This window comes from Podarcis raffonei, chromosome 2 (assembly GCF_027172205.1).
Source record: "Podarcis raffonei isolate rPodRaf1 chromosome 2, rPodRaf1.pri, whole genome shotgun sequence".
Classification (NCBI taxonomy): domain Eukaryota; kingdom Metazoa; phylum Chordata; class Lepidosauria; order Squamata; family Lacertidae; genus Podarcis; species Podarcis raffonei.
The window spans coordinates 18647384-18666584 of NC_070603.1; positions in this window are offsets into that span (position 1 = coordinate 18647384).

A 19201-nucleotide genomic window follows, 5' to 3' on the forward strand; every position below is an offset into this window, starting at 1 on the left:
CCAAGCAGGTTATATAGCTCAAACTTCCCTGGTTTGACAGCGCCTAGCAAATGCCACTGTCTTAATCACTGCTAGATTCCGTCAGTGGGCGTTTCCTGAACTTCTTCCAACATAAGAATTCCTTAACCGCCAGTCTCCGCCTAGCTTCTCTGCGTGGAAGCCTTCTGCGCAGAGTAGGCGTGCCAAGCGGAGGTCCTGCGCTCTCCCCACTGGTCTCACTGGAAGAGTCTCGGAGCCTTCCCTCCGAAGTACTCTCAGCCTCCCCTTTCTTCCTGGTGTCACCTTGGTTTCCTTCCCCAGCCGAAGCTCTCCCTCTCTCTTTGCTGGTCCCCTCCCCTGCATCCTCGGAGCGTCTTCCCTCTCCAATGATCTCCGATGTCAGTTCCCTGACAGCGTGGATTTGGATTTCGCTTCAGATGGCAAAATACATTGGTCCTCCACTGCATGTTTGTGCGTGAGCCTTTCATTCCATTCCAGTGAAAAAATATTTTCAGATATTAATCTATGGCAAGGATTCTGAATCCATGCTCTACTAGGGTTTCACAAGCTCCTTCCACACATCACACAGAAAGGTTTTAGAACAGTCATGAATATCTGTCCTTGATTTGCTTGGATCCTCCCTCCACAACAGAGAGGCTGTTTTGACCTGGACCACATTATCAAATAGGTTAACAAAGCCCTGGCCTAGGGCCCATGGTTTTATTCAACCCCCGCCCACCCAAAAAAAACCCTACAAGTTAAAGGGGACCTTCCCAAGAGCCTAGCCTAGGACCTATGATTTATATAATAGGATTTTCATTTTTCCCCATACTGAAAATGCAGGTGCTGAATGGAAGAAAAGTTACAGGTGAGATCAAACTGTGGGTGTTCCATTTGCAAATTGGACTTTTACTTGCAAAAATGAGATTTCCTTTTCCTCCCGTCCCCCAGCATCTGGTCTGGAAGGTTGGATGGTGCATGAATAAAGCTGCTAGGAAGGAGCGAGGAAATCCAACTGCATCCTCTGGTGCAGCATTCAACTTCACCATCTTTTCTTTATAACATCAATAATCCCAGGCTAGATTGACAATGGAAGCCTGACTCCCTACTCTTTTAAATCACCTTGCAGACTTTCAGTCAATAAAGGAAGCTTTCCTTGCCCACTGTTTTGGTCCTTGGAGGTCAGAGCTTCCCTACATGCAAAGAGCAGGATGCTGTCAGGGACTCCCAGCTGGTTGCCCAGGAAAGTAAAAAGACAAGGAAAAGTTTCTTACAGTCCTTTTTTATTTCAAACGTTACAGAGAGAGGCTATAGAACCCAACCTATTGGATAATGGTATTGTCCGGAGTGAATCTCCACCCCCTGTCTCTCCCATTTCCTTCTCATCATTCTCATCGCCTCCTTTACAGGTGCTAAGTGCCCTCTGTCTTTGAGCTCTTTGCTCTCCTACATTTAAGGCTTGCCAGGTTCTGGGAGATGAGCTGGAATGCTTTCTAACAACAACGTGTCAGCCAACTGCTACTCCTTCTCTCCCATTATTTCCCAACTTTGCCCCTCATCTGCCTCTGAGCTGTTGTTGTTTAGTCGTTTAGTCGTGTCTGACTCTTCGTGACCCCATGGACTAGAGCACGCCAGGCACTCCTGTATTCCACTGCCTCCCACAGATTTGTCAAACTCATGCTGGTAGCTTCGAGAACACTGTCCAACCATCTCATCCTCTGTCGTCCCCTTCTCCTTGTGCCCTCAATCTTTCCCAACATCAGGGTCTTTTCTTCTCATGAGGTGGCCAAAGTATTGGAGCCTCAACTTCACGATCTGTCCTTCCAGTGAGCACTCAGGGCTGATTTCCTCTGAGCTGTGACCTCCCACAAACCATTGTTGTAAATCTATACTGTCCTCCTCTTCCTCCTCCCTGGAAGGATCATAATGGTGAGACAGTCTCCATCATTCCTCCTCTGCCCAGTCCCTGACAAGGGCCGTACCCAAATACAGGAAGAGGAAGAGGAAGAGGAGAAAAATGTGATACAAATTTGGTAGTCCCAGCTCTTTTGCTCAATAGTTTTCCTTCCGTTTGTGTCTGAAGATAGATCCAGTCATTCAGTGTTTGTGTTCATTTGAGCAAGTTAATGCTTCTGTACAGCCACAGCTAAGTTGCAGACAACAGCTTGAAAAGAAGAGGAATGATTGCTACCTGGTCTTTTTTCATTAGCTATCAGCAGGTTGTTACAGATAGATTAGGGAAGGATGGAGACCTCATTCCCCATTCCAAGCAGTGTTGTATTATCTACATAGCACATATTTGGTGCTTACTAATGCTTTCAAAGAAGGCGAAACTGATAATGTGGATAGAGTTGAGGCACATGTCTGCAACATCATCTTACGCAGCATTTGGAAAAGCAGAGCATGAGATATGGGGCCTGTACAAGACAACTTTATAGAGATATGAGTGACCCTTCTGGCATATAGGCACACACGCTGTGGGGTGGAAATCCCAAGTATTAGCCCATTTACTGCCTAGGTTTATGAAATATCATGTTTAATGGGACCAAAGCAAAATGATCCTATTGAAGGTCACCCACAGAGAAGAGTAACAGTCTATGCATTGCCAGGTCTGGCTCTTGTGGAGTCAGCAAGCATGGTGTGGAAAGGCAAGCCAAGTTGAGACCATGGGCAAGCATAGGGAAAGTGAGTTGGTGGCAGGAAAGGGTGGGAAAGCCTAATGGATCAGTTACTCATGCTCAAACCAAAGAAGTGGTCCGACTAGAAGCTCTCATAAGGGACAGAAGCACACATGGCCTGTTCTGGCCTATAAGTATACATGAGGCTGTTGCAAGTCTGGATGGTCTCCTTGCAGCCCTGCCCAGAAAACAATAGTGGCACATGGAGTGTTGTCAGATAAGGTTTCAAGCTGTGGGTCACAAGTTGAGCATCTGCTACCATCCTTTGTGCCTTCAGAACTGCTTCCACCATTGAAATAATTGGGCAAGCACACACACACACACACACACACACACACCACACACACGATTTCTAAGAGCATCTGATATGGCACAGATTTTCTTTTCTGAAACCAGGGAACATCCTTAAATATCTGAGAGACAGCCTCCTTCCTTACAGAGCCTCTCGTGTGTTAAGATCAGCCCTCTTGGTAGTTCTATCACTCTCAGGAGTTTAGGGAAGGGAGCTTTCCCAGGAGAATGCATTTACTGTGGCAGCCCCTAAGTTGTGGAACTTCATCCCCACAGAGATGAGTCTTGGACCTTAGGGCGAAGGGTGTATGGCAAATCCAGTGAAAACTATAGTGGTTCTTCCATAATCACATTGCCCTTTTATTAACATTGGTATTACGATCTTTTTCTAAGGAGCTCTGGAATGTATAAAGGAGTTGAATGAGAGACAATGACTTACTGGGGATTTGCTTCATGGCTGGGTAGGATTTCAACCCAGATCTCCTTTGGCTAAAGTTTGGCACCTTATCCTCTACAGTGGTACCTCGGGTTATGAACAACTCAGGTTACAAACACTTCAGGTTACAGACTCCACTAACTTGGAAGTAGTACCTCGGGTTAAGAACTTTACCTCAGGATGAGAACAGAAATCGCGCGGTGACAGCACGGTGGCAGCAGGAGGCCCCATTAGCTAAAGTGGTATCTCAGGTTAAGAACAGTTTCAAGTTAAGAACGGACCTCCGGAATGAATTAAGTTTGTAACCAGAGGTACCACTGTACTCCCACTTAAATATTATGTCTTTCTTTTTTTATTTCCTGTGCTACTACAATTTCTTTCCTCGGCAAAGGTACAAAGTTACCAGTCCACATCATACATGGTTTATATCTATTATTATTTTTTGAAAAAATAAAATAAAAAATACATGTTTTTTGTTTAAAAAAGGCATTAATTCTTGGTATTAACACCTTTTTCAAAGCGAGCTGCACCTGCAGGAAATTTATAATGGCCACAAACTGTCAGACTTGCATTCTTGTTTATTGTTACTGGTGACATGGTAGCTGTATATAAATGTGAGCCGGGTTAGGTTCTTAAGTTTGTTTCCAAGGGAAATAAAAAGATCTGGCACCTTTTCCACAAGTTTGTTAGTTAAAGGGAAGTAAGCAGCTTGGCAAACATTTGAAATATTGCAACAGCAAGAGAGGCATCTTTTCAAAATCACAAGGCTACAGGGAGAGCAGGTATTCCATCACTGGGATGCTGCTGGCTTCTTTTTTTATTTTTAATCAAAGCTTCAACAATTAAGGAATGATATTTATTATGGAGGAGAGCTACAAGGCAATAAACAGCTTCTGTGGGCAATTAGGCACCAAAGCGGAGCTGGGACGTCAGATAACTGCAGAAGCTATTTATTGCAAGTCCATCAGTTTTACTCAAGGCAAAAACAGTTCCATCAAGCCGCTGCGCAGAAATAGTTATTACAACATATTCTGCTCCGTGGGGTGACTTATTTCTCATCAGTCTTCTAGAACTTTCTACATGGATTTATTTGAGGAACTTCAGGGCCCAACACAGAGAGTCCTGGGGAGTAAGCCCCCATGAAGGCCATTCAAATGTTGAAAGTGAATACCCAGTTTCCAAAATCAGAGCTGTCCGGATGTGTTCATGCATGGGCGTTGCATGGGGTGACACACAGTAGCTAAAGTTATTTACTGTTGTCTCTAAATCATAGGATGTCAGGAATGAGCCAGCTCCAAGCAAAGGTTTGCAGCCAACTGCAGAAAGCAGCCAGGAACAGAGAGGCTTTGATGTTAGTCAGGCAGAGGAGAGCCAGCAGCTACAGATTCTGGCTCTTCCTGACCTTGATGGGCAAACTGATAAGGTAGTGACTGAAAGCAGGCTGGAACACAGCCAAAGCTCACAGGAAGCACAAAATGCCACGAACAGTCTCAGAGGCAGCCTCTCAGACCAGGAAGAGGGTGGAGCTGATCCACTAAGTCCAAAGAGTCGGCGAATGGGAGGGCTGTTAGACAGGAAGCAAAACAAGAGACATAAGAGTTGTAAGTTCAATATCTTCTATAGATCCTGGAAGGAGTCTTCAGAAGGGTCATCTTGAGTAATGGTGCCAGAGGTTTTGTTAATGCCGTCCAGAGCTATCTGTTTGTTTGTTTTTTGCAATAACCCCCCCTTTTTAATTACCTATGCTTACTGTGTTATCTAGCTGGGAACCTGGACTCCTGACATAGGATCACAGAATTGCAGAGTTGGGTGGGACCCAAAGGGTCATCTTGTCCCATTGACAGAAACCATTGACAGACGGCCACTCAACCTCTGTTTAAAAACTCCAATGCAGGAGCATCTACCATTTTCCGAAGCAGTCCATTCTACTGTCAAAGAGCTCTTACTGTCAGTAATTACTGAATCCGGTAAATATGATGTGGTTTATTTCGCAAGGCTGAACCAATCCTCACTACGATCTGTAGCTTGGACAGGCAAAGACAGACGGAATATTAGTGTGGGATGGCAACAGCTCAAATGCAAATGGGATGCAAAACCCGCAGATATTGGCTGTGGGGATGTGCCCTTCCAAACAGTGGGCTTGTTCACACATCCACACACTTGATTTCTTTAACACCTGATGGCTTCCCACCAAAGGAGTGCACATTTCCACAGAAAAGCACCGAGACCATAAGAAGTGACCTGCAAGTTCTGTTGTCCATGGCGTGTGACCTCCGATTAATATCCATTCATTCGTGAAAGTCAACACTTTATGATGCAGTCATCAAGTAACCAACATGCATGTGTGAAACAAACACTAACTGCGGCGGGGGGGGGGGGAGCAATCCCGAGGCATACATTCTGGTTTGATGAAACAAACAGGTATCAAACTCTGTGCTTGTGATCCTGGCTTATTAGCAGCAGTCATGGCAACCAACCATGGCAAAGTGGTTCATTTAAAACAGGAAATGGAAACTCCTATCTCCTTACCGCCACCGCCGCCACCATGGGAGGCCTATGGGAGGCCTATGTGGCGTTTGCCCTCCTAGGTGTGTGACATCATACTGGGTTCATAAGGAAAGGGTTAACTAATTGTAAAATGACTAACCAATGGGAACCCAAGGAGATGAGAAGAGAGTTAGAGTTAGAGTTGTTGAGAAGACAGTCTGGAGTTAGAAGAGACAGAGAAGATAAGTCTGTGGGTTGGGCTAGTCTGGTGTGAGAGAGTGAGAGAATTTGTTAAGAGGAGTCAGTCAAACAGTTGAGATAATCAGTCAGAAGGTATTAGGAAGGTATAGGCCGGTAAAGAAACTAAAGTTAAGATACTGACAGGAATTTTGTCTGAGAAACCATAAACTTGTTAATGTTTGTAAAATAAACTCTCTTTTTTGGTTCACTTTTAACAACTGTCTGGACTCAGTGTTTTACCCGAGAGTAACGGGTTAGTGGCAGCGGGGAAGCAAGCACAGTGGTAGCACAGGGATCAATAGACCGTTAAACGTCCGGGGATCCTGTGTGATTGCCACAACCTAATACACTCCTTTTCCTTCGAGAGCTTTCTCAGTGACAAAGGGTGCCTGCATGCTTGCATGGGAAGTACAGAGCTGTCCCTCCTCTTGTGTTGCATTGGGGAAAGGTGTTTCTCCATTAGTTCCGCCATTTTTGTACCATCATATGTGTAGGGCTCTTGACTGTGGACCACAACTGTGAAGTGTGAATGCGTGGGGCTCTTGACTTTGGGCTGAAAGAGGGAAACATGAATGTGCCCAAATATTTATCTGCTCACAAAGCAAAATGTTACATCGACAAGGAAATAAATGACAAATACTCGAACCATTTTTCATACCTCACTATTTCTCATGCGCTTAGGTAAAAATGATCAATACTACAAACCTTCACAAGTATACTTTAAAGTGTGTAAAACTGAGAATCCGAAGGCTTTGTTTAGAGAAGGTTGTGCCCTCTGTGAAAACCCACAAAAGCTGTTCAAAACGGAATAAAAAGAAGATATAGAGTTACTCTCCTGCCTTAATTTAAAATATCAGATTTTTCTTTCCACCGCAGAATAGCTTGGGCTAAAGCGTGAAGCATCAGTTGAAAATCTTAGCCTTTGCTTTGAGTTTCCAGACAAGAGTCTCAGCCCTTTAATGTATTTTTCATTGTTGGGTGATATTTAATGTTTCATTGCTGCCTAAATTAAATGGGCATGGCATGTCTTGATGGCTCAGTGATGTTATCTGATTTGAGGAATCGTGTCTGAGTGTATGAAGGAATGTCATAATGCCCTAAGCTTTAGCCTATGTGCCAGTACTTTCAGCCTTAATATGCAATCTGCATTCATCTTTTCTTTCTGCCCTCTGCAAAACATTAATATTTTACCGAGGCAGGCAACACACACTGTCAATGCCAAAAGTTTCATATTATGCACAGGATGAATGTAATATCTCAACACTTAGAGAGCTCCTTTTATCTTCAAAGCACATTAGCCCAATAAATGAATCTGACTTTGTGAGCATTTTTCAGGTAAGACCTTTTAAAGACTGAAATCTTGTTAGCTTTCTGAAAGCATTAATGTTCTCAGATGCCATATGTAGGGATGAGGAGCACAGAGAGAAGTGCCACATACGTCATGGGTATGAAAGTGGCCTCTGCAGCTTGATAATTCTCTTACCAGCTTCCAAAAGCATTTGAAGACACTTGCACTCCATTTCCAATCTGAAGTTCCAAACTGACCAGTTGAGTACCTTTTTCTCTGGCAGCACACACATTTGATGAGCCTTCTGTTGTCTGGGGATTTTGCACCTCTGTGGCCCATCTATAAAGTATTGTGCTTGAAGCTATACAGTCGCTGACACTGAGCATTTGAGCTGATGAGGTGGTTTGGAATGTTCAACTGTGTGGCGAACTAAGCAGTTTGCAGTTCACGTTCTGTGAGAGAAGGGGAAGTTGTCATTTTGGCTGGAATTAAAGCCGCATCGGGGGATGGAAAGAAGCCCTGGGAGGCAGAGGAAATAATGAGAGAAAAGAGAGAAGTTTTAGAGAAGCTGATCAAAAAGAGAGTGGCTAAGAGCAGAGATGGCAGTGGCTTGATGAAACGGGATATGAACAATAGACAATGAAGAGATTAAGTTCAAGAAAGGAGTGGTCAAGGTGTGGTCCCTGGGGAGGGAGGGCAGAGCCAGGACTGTATAAGCCAGGGCTAAAGCCAAGAGGCATTGGGTTGTTAAACCTACAATTATCAGAATTCTGCCAGTTGTGACATCTACTGTTACTGCATCACATTGAACTGGCAACTCTAAGAAGACAAAGGCTGAAAAGGGATGTCTGGTGGGCGGTAAGGAAATTTTGCCCCCAAGAAAGATGCATTAGTGGGCAGTAGGTATAAAAAGGTTGACCACCCCTGAACTAACCAGACAACTACAGTGGTACCTCAGGTTAAGAACTTAATTCGTTCTGGAGGTTCATTCTTAACCTGAGCTAATGGTGCCTCCCACTGCCTCTGCGCCGCCACCACACAATTTCTGTTCTCATCCTGAAGCAAAGTTCTTAACTCGAGGTACTATTTCTGGGTGAGCGGAGTCTGTAACCTGAAGTGTTTGAAACCTGAGGTACCACTGTATTTGACTGCATGCATCTAGAAAGTGTAAGTGTATCTGGTATATATTACAGAGCAAGAGATGGGCAAAGGATGAGAAGTGCCTCCTATCATTTCTGATAGTTTGTGCAGTTTTAAACAGAACTTTGGAAAGTTCAGAATCTAGCACATTTTCAAAACTAAGAGCTTGAGAAGCAAGGTACGCACAAATCATTAGGCTAGACTGATAATAGAACTAGCATGCCAGATGTGAGAAAATGTTAGCTTGCTTCCAAGGTGGTCAAAAGGTGTTTGTGGTGCCCTGTCTTTCTATAAATCATCTCTCAGATGGCCTGCACTCTGCAACCTTCCTGGGTGTCTTCACTTCCTATAAAACCTGTGACATCCTCAGTCCAGCTAAACTGGAAACGCACATGGTAGGGTGTGTGTGGGTGTGTGTGTGTGTGTGTGTGTGTACCATGTGCCTGACTGCTGTTCACTGTCATTTCGCTTTTACTTTTTACATCTCACTTGCAAAACAAATTAGAAATACTTTTGCATAGGATAATAAAGGTAAAGGTAAAGGACCTCCCTGTATGGTTAAGTTCTGCCAGAGGCAACTATGGGGTGCAGCACTCATCTCTGAGAGTGATATAAATAAGGGTAGGGCCATGTTCTCCACCGTGAGCACCTTCGAGGAAAGAAATGCAATGTAATGTATATTTAATGTAATAAATACATTAAATAAATACAACTTGCTAAATGAGGAAGGATATCATGATTAGCCAGTTGGCTTAGATTTCCCTGATGAAAGGCCTTGCAAGTTTGAAATGAGAGATAGGTAAATCTGTGGGGGGTTTTTGTTTCTCTTAGTCTCTCCTTCTTCCAATCTTAAATTCAGTTCTTCAGATTGCCACACCAATGAGCAATTAGTCCTCATGAAAATTCCCCAGGATTTTAGAGCAAATTTCTCCTAATATTTTATGTACTTTTGCCTTAGACTTGGGAGGTAAAGGTAAAGGATCCCTGGATGGTTAAGTCCAGCCAAAGGTGATTATGGGGTGCAGCGCTCATCTTGCTTTCAGGCTGAGTGAGCCGGCGTTAGTCCACAGACAGCTTTCCAAGTCATGTGGCCAGCATGACTAAACTGCTTCTGGCACAACAGAAAACCGTGATGGAAGCCAGAGCGCACGGAAACGCCATTTACCTTCCTGCCACAGCGGTACCTAGTTATCTACATGCACTGGTGTGCTTTCAAACTGATATGTTGGCAGAAGCTGGGGCAGAGCAATGGGAGCTCACCCTGTACTGTAGTTTCAAACCACTGACCTTCTGATCAGCAAGCCCAAGAAGCTCAGCCATAGCTGTCAACTTTTCCCTTTTCTTGCGAGGAATCCTATTCGGAATAAGGGAATTTCCCTTAAAAAATGGGAAAAGTTGACAGCTATGCCATAGCACCACCGGCTCCCTACTATTGTATAGGACAAAGGCTGCATTCATATGGCAGTTTATCCTGTTTACATGATGTTTACTTGAGGGTTTAGTTCCACATTAGGTTTGAGCTTTCACGTGACATAAAAGCAACTTTCAGAAATATAGTACAATATAGCACTCGTTTCTGTGTTACTTGCTTCCAGGAAGGGAGAGAAAAAAACATTTATAAGTAGCATAAAAATGAACTGGGGGGGGGGGTTAAGATCAGGGAGCACAGGCAGCTGGGGAGGCTGGCAATTGCTGGATAAATATTTACTGGGAAGAATATATATATATGTAAACATGTGCACCACCTCCAGCAGCTTTGCCATGATAAATTAAGATCAATCCCATGCCCACCAAAACTAAAGAAAATCCTAAAATGCCCTGGGATAGAAGCAGAAAAATGAAAGCGTCTTTCACAGCTGAAGAAAGATTCTGAGAAACTGGAGAACAGGTTTCAGCTGATATAAAATATAATTTAGCAGAGAGCTCCCAAATTCAGGTTAAAGAGGAATACTGGATTTCTGAACAGATCCCTGGTCCATGAGAAATTACGGAAGGGGAATGATGTTATACTCTGAATTTCCACTCCCACCTTGGCAACTAAAGTTACAGCCTTGCCTTTTTGTTCTGGGTGCTCCCAGTTCCCCCCCCCCCCCCAGTCTGTCTGACCATTCCTATAGAACAAGGGTGGCTAATCTGTGGTTGCCCATATTGTTTGCTGGACTCCCATGAGCCCCAGTCAGCTTGGCCAAGAGTCGGGGGGGGGTGATGGGAGCTGTATTTCAGCAACATTAGCCACCAGACCCTCCAAGTGTCCCTATTTTCCAGGGACAGTCCCAGATATACAGAAGCTGTCCCGGTTTCTGATTTGATCCCGGAATGTCTCGCTTTCCCTTAGGACATCCCTATTTTCATCCGAGAAATGTTGGAGGGTATGTGACCCCTGATCCCAGGAGATAAGTAACTATACAACCTTTAGTAAAGGTACCCCTGCCCGTACGGGCCAGTCGTGACCGACTCTAGGGTTGCGCGCTCATCTCGCTCAAGAGGCCGGGAGCCGGAGCCGTCCAAAGACACTTCCGGGTCACGTGGCCAGTATGACGAAGCTGCAACTGGCGAGCCAGCACCAGTGCCGCACACGGAAACGCCGTTTAACTTCCCGTTATAAAGCTGTACCTATTTATCTACTTGCACTTAGGGGTGCTTTCGAACTGCTAGGTGGGCAGGAGCTGGGACCGAAGGACGGGAGCTCACCCCACCGCGGGGATTCGAACCACTGAACTTACGATCAGCAAGTCCTAGGCACTGAGGTTTTACCCACAGTGCCACCCGCGTCGCTTATACAACCTTTAGAAGACACCTGAAGGCAGCCCTATATAGAGCAGGTTTTTTTAAAAAATGTTTAATGTTTTATTATGGGTTTATATATGTTGAAAGCTGCTCAGAGTGGCTGGGGCAACCTAGTCAAATGGTCAGGTATAAATAAAATGATGAAGAAGAAGAAGAAGAAGAAGAAGAAGAAGAAGAAGAAGAAGAAGAAGAAATAGGACATCCCTATTTTCATCAGAAAAATGTTGGAGTGTATGTGTAGAAGGAAAGACCCCTAGCGAGAAATCACTGCTCTTCCTTTCTGCTTTAAGCCAAGCCAGCATTCTCTCAGTAAGCCACATCTGTATAGTTTTGCATGCTGTTAGAACAGAAGTTTCTCCCAAGCAATACTGGGGAGCAGTTTCTAGGCCTCTGCTGTGAAGTGTGTGTGCATTGTGATGGATTGTGTTCATTAGGAAGCTTGACTGTTTCATCATCAATGGATCTGTTAGCCAACAAGATAACCGAGAGCCAGCCAATGTGTTCTAGTAATTACTGAAAGTTCAGATAAAGCATTTTGCAAAGGAGCCTCACCTTAATGAATCCTCGCTGATGTAAAGCAGGCAAATCATTATCCATTAGAAAACTTTTCCACAGGTAACATGGGAAGCATCCCAACAAAAACGGTGAGTTGATTCCTGGCTTTTGAGATACTAGCAGATGTGTGCCAAATGTGTTCTAGGTTTTATGGCTGTGGAGGGGAAAGCCTGAAAGCTTTGTTGTTGTTGTTGATGTTGTTGTTGTTAGAATTTATATACCACCCTATACCCGGAGGTCTCAGAACGGTTTACAGAACAAAATCAGAATATGAAACCACAAAATATATAATCAAAATAAAAACACCAAGCCAATGTTGTTGTTTAGTCGTTTAGTCGTGTCCGACTCTTCGTGACCCCATGGACCAGAGCACGCCAGGCACTTCTGTCTTCCACTGCCTCCCGCAGTTTGATCAAACTCATTCTGGTAGCTTCAAGAACACCATCCAACCATCTCATCCTCTGTTGTCCCCTTCTCCTTGTGCCCTCCATCTTTCCCAGCATCAGGGTCTTTTCCTGGGAGTCTTCTCTTCTCATGAGGTGGCCAAAGTGTTGGAGCCTCAGCTTCAGGATCTGTCCTTCCAGTGAGCACTCAGGGCTGATTTCCTTAAGAATGGAGAGGTTTGATCTTCTTGCAGTCCATGGGACTCTCAAGAGTCTCCTCCAGCACCATAATTCAAAAGCATCAATAACACCCCCCAAAAAACCCCACATTTTAAAAGGACACAGGATGAATCCCAGTTGCTAGAAGCCACAGGAGGGGAGAAGGTGCCCTTGTGCTCTTAGGGCCTCCAACGGGGACATCTGGCCGGACACTGGGTTGCTGGCCCGGCCCTGCAGGAGGCTCTTCTTATGTATCAAAATTCCTCAGAGCACGCACAGAGTGAGATTCCTCAGCCATAGTGACTGACAGCATACCTCCCTGCAAAAAAACCTCATATATATTTTTAGGGGGAAGGGCAGAGAGTTTTTAATCATATAGCCTTGCCTCTGTTCTGGTGGGGTGGGCAAGGGGGCCCCCGTTCACTCCAGCCCCTCCTGCAATGGCCCAAGGGTGCCCTCAACTGCCACCCGCCTCAGGGTTCCTCAGAGCTGGGGGGAGGAGGGATGGTTTCACAGGATGGACCAACTCTCCTTCCTCCTCCTCCCCCACCCCAAGTGGCCCCCTCCCAGGCAGCATCGCCCCTCAGCTTCTCCCCGCTGAGGTTCTATGGTAGGACATTCACTTATGGACAAACGTCCATGGAACACATGAAAATTGTCAGACAAGAGTGGGCAGAGCAAGAGATGGATGTGAAACCTTTCTTTGTATGATAGACTGCATTCCAGCCATGCAAAAGTTAGAGCTTTCTGTTTACACACATCCACAACCAGTGTGGTGTAGTAGTTAAGAGCGGTAGTCTCGTAATCTGGGGAACCGGGTTCGCGTCTCCGCTCCTCCACATGCAGCTGCTGGGTGACCTTGGGCCAGTCACACTTCTTTGAAGTCTCTCAGCCCCACTCACCTCACAGAGTGTTTGTTGTGGGGGAGGAAGGGAAAGGAGAATGTTAGCCGCTTTGAGACTCCTTAAAGGGAGTGAAAGGCGGGATATCAAATCCAAACTCTTCTTCTTCTTCTTCTTCTCTGCCCAGGCAACCAAGAAGGATTATCACACTTTAAGGACAAGCAAAAGCACTCGAGAAGACAACACACATTCCACAAACACAGATTGCACACACCTCTTCCCTTTATGATCAACACCACTGTTTTTCAAAGTACAGGAGTACATGACAGGTTTCAAAGGGTACACAGTAGAATTTGCTCTTGTCTAGATAAAATAGTATTATTGAAACTACCCCCAAATTATATTTGACCGAGAATGGCTACAGAGTTGTTGGAAGTGTGGAAACAGGTCTACACTGATGCAGACCCAGCAGTTTTACAAACAAAGGAGGCTACAGTGTTCGAATGGAGCCTACAATAGATTTTCCAGACATTATAGCCGCACCTCTTCACAAGACCAGGCCTATTCAGAGTTTGAGCTGCCCTCATCCAGGATATTCCATTCCATTAGGCACCCACATGACATCACATTACTATTGAGCATGCCCAGTTCTCTCTGGACTGTTGCTTAGGGGGGCTGCTTCCTTTTCCCCCGGGACTAGTTGTACTTCTGTAAACCTTAAGATTCCTTCAAGCATGGTGATGCCTCTTCTTTTGTTTATTTTATTCTATGTCTATCTGGCTCTTCATGGGGAACATAGAACCTTACACTGAGTTAGAACATTGCTATATCTAACTCAGTAACATAAAGGTAAAGGGACCCCTGACCATTAGGTCCAGTCGTGGACGACTCTGGGGTTGCGGCACTCATCTTGCTTTATTGGCCGAGGGAGCCAGCATACAGCTTCCGGGTCATGTGGCCAGCATGACTAAGCCGCTTCTGGCGAACCAGAGCAGCACACGGAAATGCCATTTACCTTCCCGCCGGAGCGGTACCTATTTATCTACTTGCACTTTGACATGCTTTCGAACTGCTAGGTTGGCAGGAGCAGGGACCGAGCAACGAGAGCTCACCCTGTCGTGGGGATTCGAACCACCAACCTTCTGATCGGCAAGCCCTAAGCTCTGTGGTTTAACCCACAATGCCACCCACATCCCTTTTATCTAACTCAGTATGTCCACACTGATTGATAGCCACTCCCTAGGTGGACAATCTCAGCCCTATCTGAGGATGCCCATAATAGAATCTGGGACTTTCTGCATGCAAAGCAGATTTGCTATCAACTGAGCCCTGGCCCTTCCCAATAACCAGAACCTGATCCCAGATGCAAGTTATAAACAGAAGAAAACTGCAATAAAATCACAAACAAAATAACCAGAAAGTCCATTAAAATCCAGTTTACTTGTCCACAAAGCAGCAAATTAGCAACTGGTATACAGCTAGTCAGGCTAAATGAAACTCCTATAAAAGTTTTAGAGGTATATCTCAAGCTACCCTGCTGAAAGCTCAGCAGTGGTCCAGTTTTGGCTGCAATCCTGAGGGAGTGATTCTTTCATGAGAGCTGTTCTGGTCCTTGTAGTTTCATGAGAAGCATTACAGTGGTACCTCTGGTTATGTACTTAATTCATTCCAGAGGTCCGTTCTTAACCTGAAACTGTTCTTAATCTGAAGCACCACTTTAGCTAATGGGGCCTCCCACTGCTGCCATGCCGCCACCGCTGCGTGATTTCTGTTCTCATCCTGAAGCAAAGTTCTTAACCCGAGGTACTATTTCTGGGTTAGCGGAGTCTGTAATCTGAAGCGTATGTAACCTAAAGCGTATGTAACCCGAAGTACCACTGTACACATGATCTGGGTAGGTGGTCTCACCTCTGTCTGGGAAGGCTCTGTTCCCTCCAGTACGGACTTTGCATGTTAAGTCTTGTGACCTCATGGCTCACATCTATTTCTCATAAGAATGCAAACACCAGAATGGCTCCAATTAGTCCAAATACCCCCAGAAATGCTTAGAAGGCACATTAAGTCATCACCTTGCAGAAGATAGACAGGGTGGGGTGTCCTGGGTGACCACCAGAGAACTAAAGGAGGAATTCAACCTCACGATAAATCAACTGTACCTTGAGGGCAAGCATTTCAGCTTGCCAAATGGAAATAGTCCCCCTCTCTCCTCTCCCTGCACTGTTCTGGGGTACTCTCAAACCTCCCCTTGAGCCAATTTTGGGGGTGTGGGGTGTGCAGGGGGAGGTGGGGGAAGAAAGCCCCATTGCATACGTGGGAGTCCTTGTGCAAGGCTTCTGCTGGTGGGACTCATTAGTTGAATCCACCCAAGATGCATGTCCCACGATGAAATAATGGCAGAGTATAAATACAAGCAAACAAGCAATTGAACATGGTCCAGTATATTGTTTGGTCCAGTCGTGCATCATTACAATTGAATACAGTGGTACCTCGGGTTACATACACTTCAGGTTACATACGCTTCAGGTTACACACTCCACTAAGCCAGAAATAGTGCTTCAGGTTGAGAACTTTGCTTCAGGATAAGAATAGAAATCGGGCTCTGGTGGCACGGCGGCAGCAGGAGGCCCCATTAGCTAAAGTGGTGCTTCATGTTAAGAACAATTTCAGGTTAAGTACGGACCTCCGGAACGAATTAAGTACTTAACCCGAGGTACCACTGTAATTTACTTTTGCAAAAGATTGGAATGATTTCTTTTTTCTGAATTATTATTTCCCCTTCTGTTTACAGGATTGAGTACACAATTGTTAATAATCTACAGTCACAACAGGAAGAGAGAGGGGAAAGATTTATTTATTTGATTAAATTTATATGCCGCCCTTTATCAAAAGATCTCAGAACAGGATACAAGACAAAACACAATAAATAAAACAAAACAAAACAATAACCCCCACCTTCCCACAGATGCATTTAAAATGCTGTAGAATATTGATCAGCCAAAAGCCTGGTTGAAGCGGAACGTTTTCGCATGGATTATAACTCGAAAGTCTGCTGTGAGTGTTTCTCATGGCTAATTCCTTGGCTACTTTGGTAAGAAGCAGTGAATGTTTGGAAAGGTATGTCACGGCATAAAAATATATGATGCTGCAGACCAGATGGGTAATTAATTTGTTTGCTTAATTTTGACTCCAAGGTGTAAAAATCATTCAGAAAACCATGCATATAAGTTTAGGAGCATTACCTTGCAACAATGCAGAGACCCCTGACCATTAGGTCCAGTCATGACCGACTCTGGGGTTGCGGCGCTCATCTCGCTTTATTGGCCGAGAGAGCCGGCGTTCAGCTTCCGGGTCATGTGGCCAGCATGACTAAGCCGCTTCTGGTGAACCAGAGCAGCGCACGGAAACGCCGTTTACCTTCCCACCGGAACGGTACCTATTTATCTACTTGCACATGATGTGCTTTCGAACTACTAGGTTGGCAGGAGCAGGGACCGAGCAATGGGAGCTCACCCCGTCACGGGGATTCGAACCACCGACCTTCTGATCGGCAAGCCCAAGAGGCTCAGTGGTTTAACCCACAGTGCCACCCACGTCCCCTATGCAGAGACATAGATGACTGTATAAGGAGGCAGTGCTATTTTTCTAGAAAAAGAGTGGCCGGAGGTCACCATGAACTTCTCCCTTTTCCTCTTAAAATGGCAATGGTGGCAAATGATATGGTCCAACCACATCTGGAGGTCTTCATCTATGCTTTCAGATGAAATTTGCACCTACATCTCCCAAAGACAAAAGTCAACACGCCATTCCTTGGCTCCCACGGTATTTGCAGTCTTTGTACCAAATTTACCATCTAGGTCTGATTCGAACACACCTCCAATGGGATGGTTTTATCTCGACAAACCAAGTGGAAACTAAGAGGAGGCACTTTTAAAACTTTGTGGTAGAAGATGTCTTTTCGGTCCATTTATGTTGATTATCCCCCTATCATATCCCAGGCATTGATCCTAGCAGCCAGGCACTGAGAATAGACAAACAATATGAATCTTCATTAGCTTAACAGAGGTGGTGAAAGGGCTTCTGAACGGGACATGACAGAAGATGGATTATACAGAGTGTTAAATGGACAGTGCAACAACAAGGCAATGCTTAAAGTAGAATAATGGAGATTCCTTTAACACAGTCTAGTTTGAGTAAGTATAAGCTTATTCTTAAGCTTATACTTCTCTTTATGCCTGTATACAACTCTAAAGCAATATATGTCTAAGTAGAGTCATCTTTCTAATTATTAAATGGCACAAGCCATAACCATGAGGATGTCTACCATATTTTACCATCTGTCCTTTTCTAACTTATCTTGTTTCATTTCTATCCCTTCTTTTTTCCATGATGACCCTCTAGGTGGTATATATGGGGCTACCAAACAAGCTCCCATTCAACATCTGACCCAGAACAGCTGATCTCCAGCAATACTGTTGCAACAGAAGTCTTCAAACGAGGCATCCTGGGATCTGATTTTGTATCTTTATCTCTCTGCTCAGCTATGCTTGCTGATAAAAGGAATGGATGGCGGAAGCCTGTTGAAAGTGTGAAAATGGATAAATATGGTCTAGTTAAGGATGAGCTGTCAATTTTGATTTCTCTCAGTTTATCATTTTTGTCCTAAGATCAGTTCTCCACTTTTTCATGTCAGTTAGAGATCTTTTCTTTTTTTTAAAGATCCTCGTGAAAATTCACCAGTGTGAATTTCTCTTATTATACACATTTCTAATGCAATATTGCCTAATATACACATTTTTTTTGCAAAACAATTTCCCCTAATATAATGCATTTTTGTGTTTTATTTTACTAAGACAGACATTTCGTGCACACTTTACCTCAGTATACTTATTTTTGTATGTATTATCTGGCTGGGGAGCTGCCCTGTGAAATTCAGAGATGTATGAATTTCAAAGGATAGCGACATTTTTTTGTTAACATATTGTTTGGGGAAATGCAGATTAGGTAGGTTAACCTTTAGAGGCACACTGAACTGAATTCCTTCCCCATCCCCAATCCCAATTCTGATGCTTTCAAACACACCATAATCCCTATGTTTTCAAGTGTTGAATGCTACCAGATTGCGGTCTTTGAAGAAAATAAAAGAATCCCCCTTCCCAGAATCCAATCTCTTTTTTTTTTTTATAAAATTTTTATTGGTTTTTCCACATATAATATAAAACAATACAAGGAACAAACACAAACAAACAAACATATAAACATGTATAATTTCATAGATTTTTCATATACCCAATTTCAGCGACTTCCCCATGCCCCCCTTTTCTGCATCTCTATTTTAAACTTTTTTTCCAGCAACCCCTGATCCAAATTATTATTAATTCCTTTCTTAAACCTCTTTCTTTCCTCTTATCCAATCATTTATCGCTGCAAATCTGTTATGCTTTACCCAAGACATTTTAGCACTCAATAATTTTACAACTATTTTTAAGATAAAGTTTAAATTTCTTCCAATCTTCTTCCGCCGTCTCTTTCCCTTGGTCACGGATTCTGCTCGTCATCTCTGCTAGTCCCATATAGTCGATCACCTTCGTCTGCCACTCTTCCAGTGTGGGTAGTTCTTGTGTCTTCCAATACTTTGCTAGTAGAACTCTCGCTGCTGTTGTAGCATACATAAAAAACATCCTATCTTTCTTTGACACCAATTGGCCTACCATGCCCAGGAGAAATGCCTCTGGTTTTTTATGAAAGGTACACTTAAGCACCTTCTTAATTTCATTATAGATCATTTCCCAGAAGGCCTTAATCCTTGGGCACGTCCACCAAAGGTGATAGAAAGTACCTTCAGTTTCATTACATTTCCAACATTTATTATTGGGCAA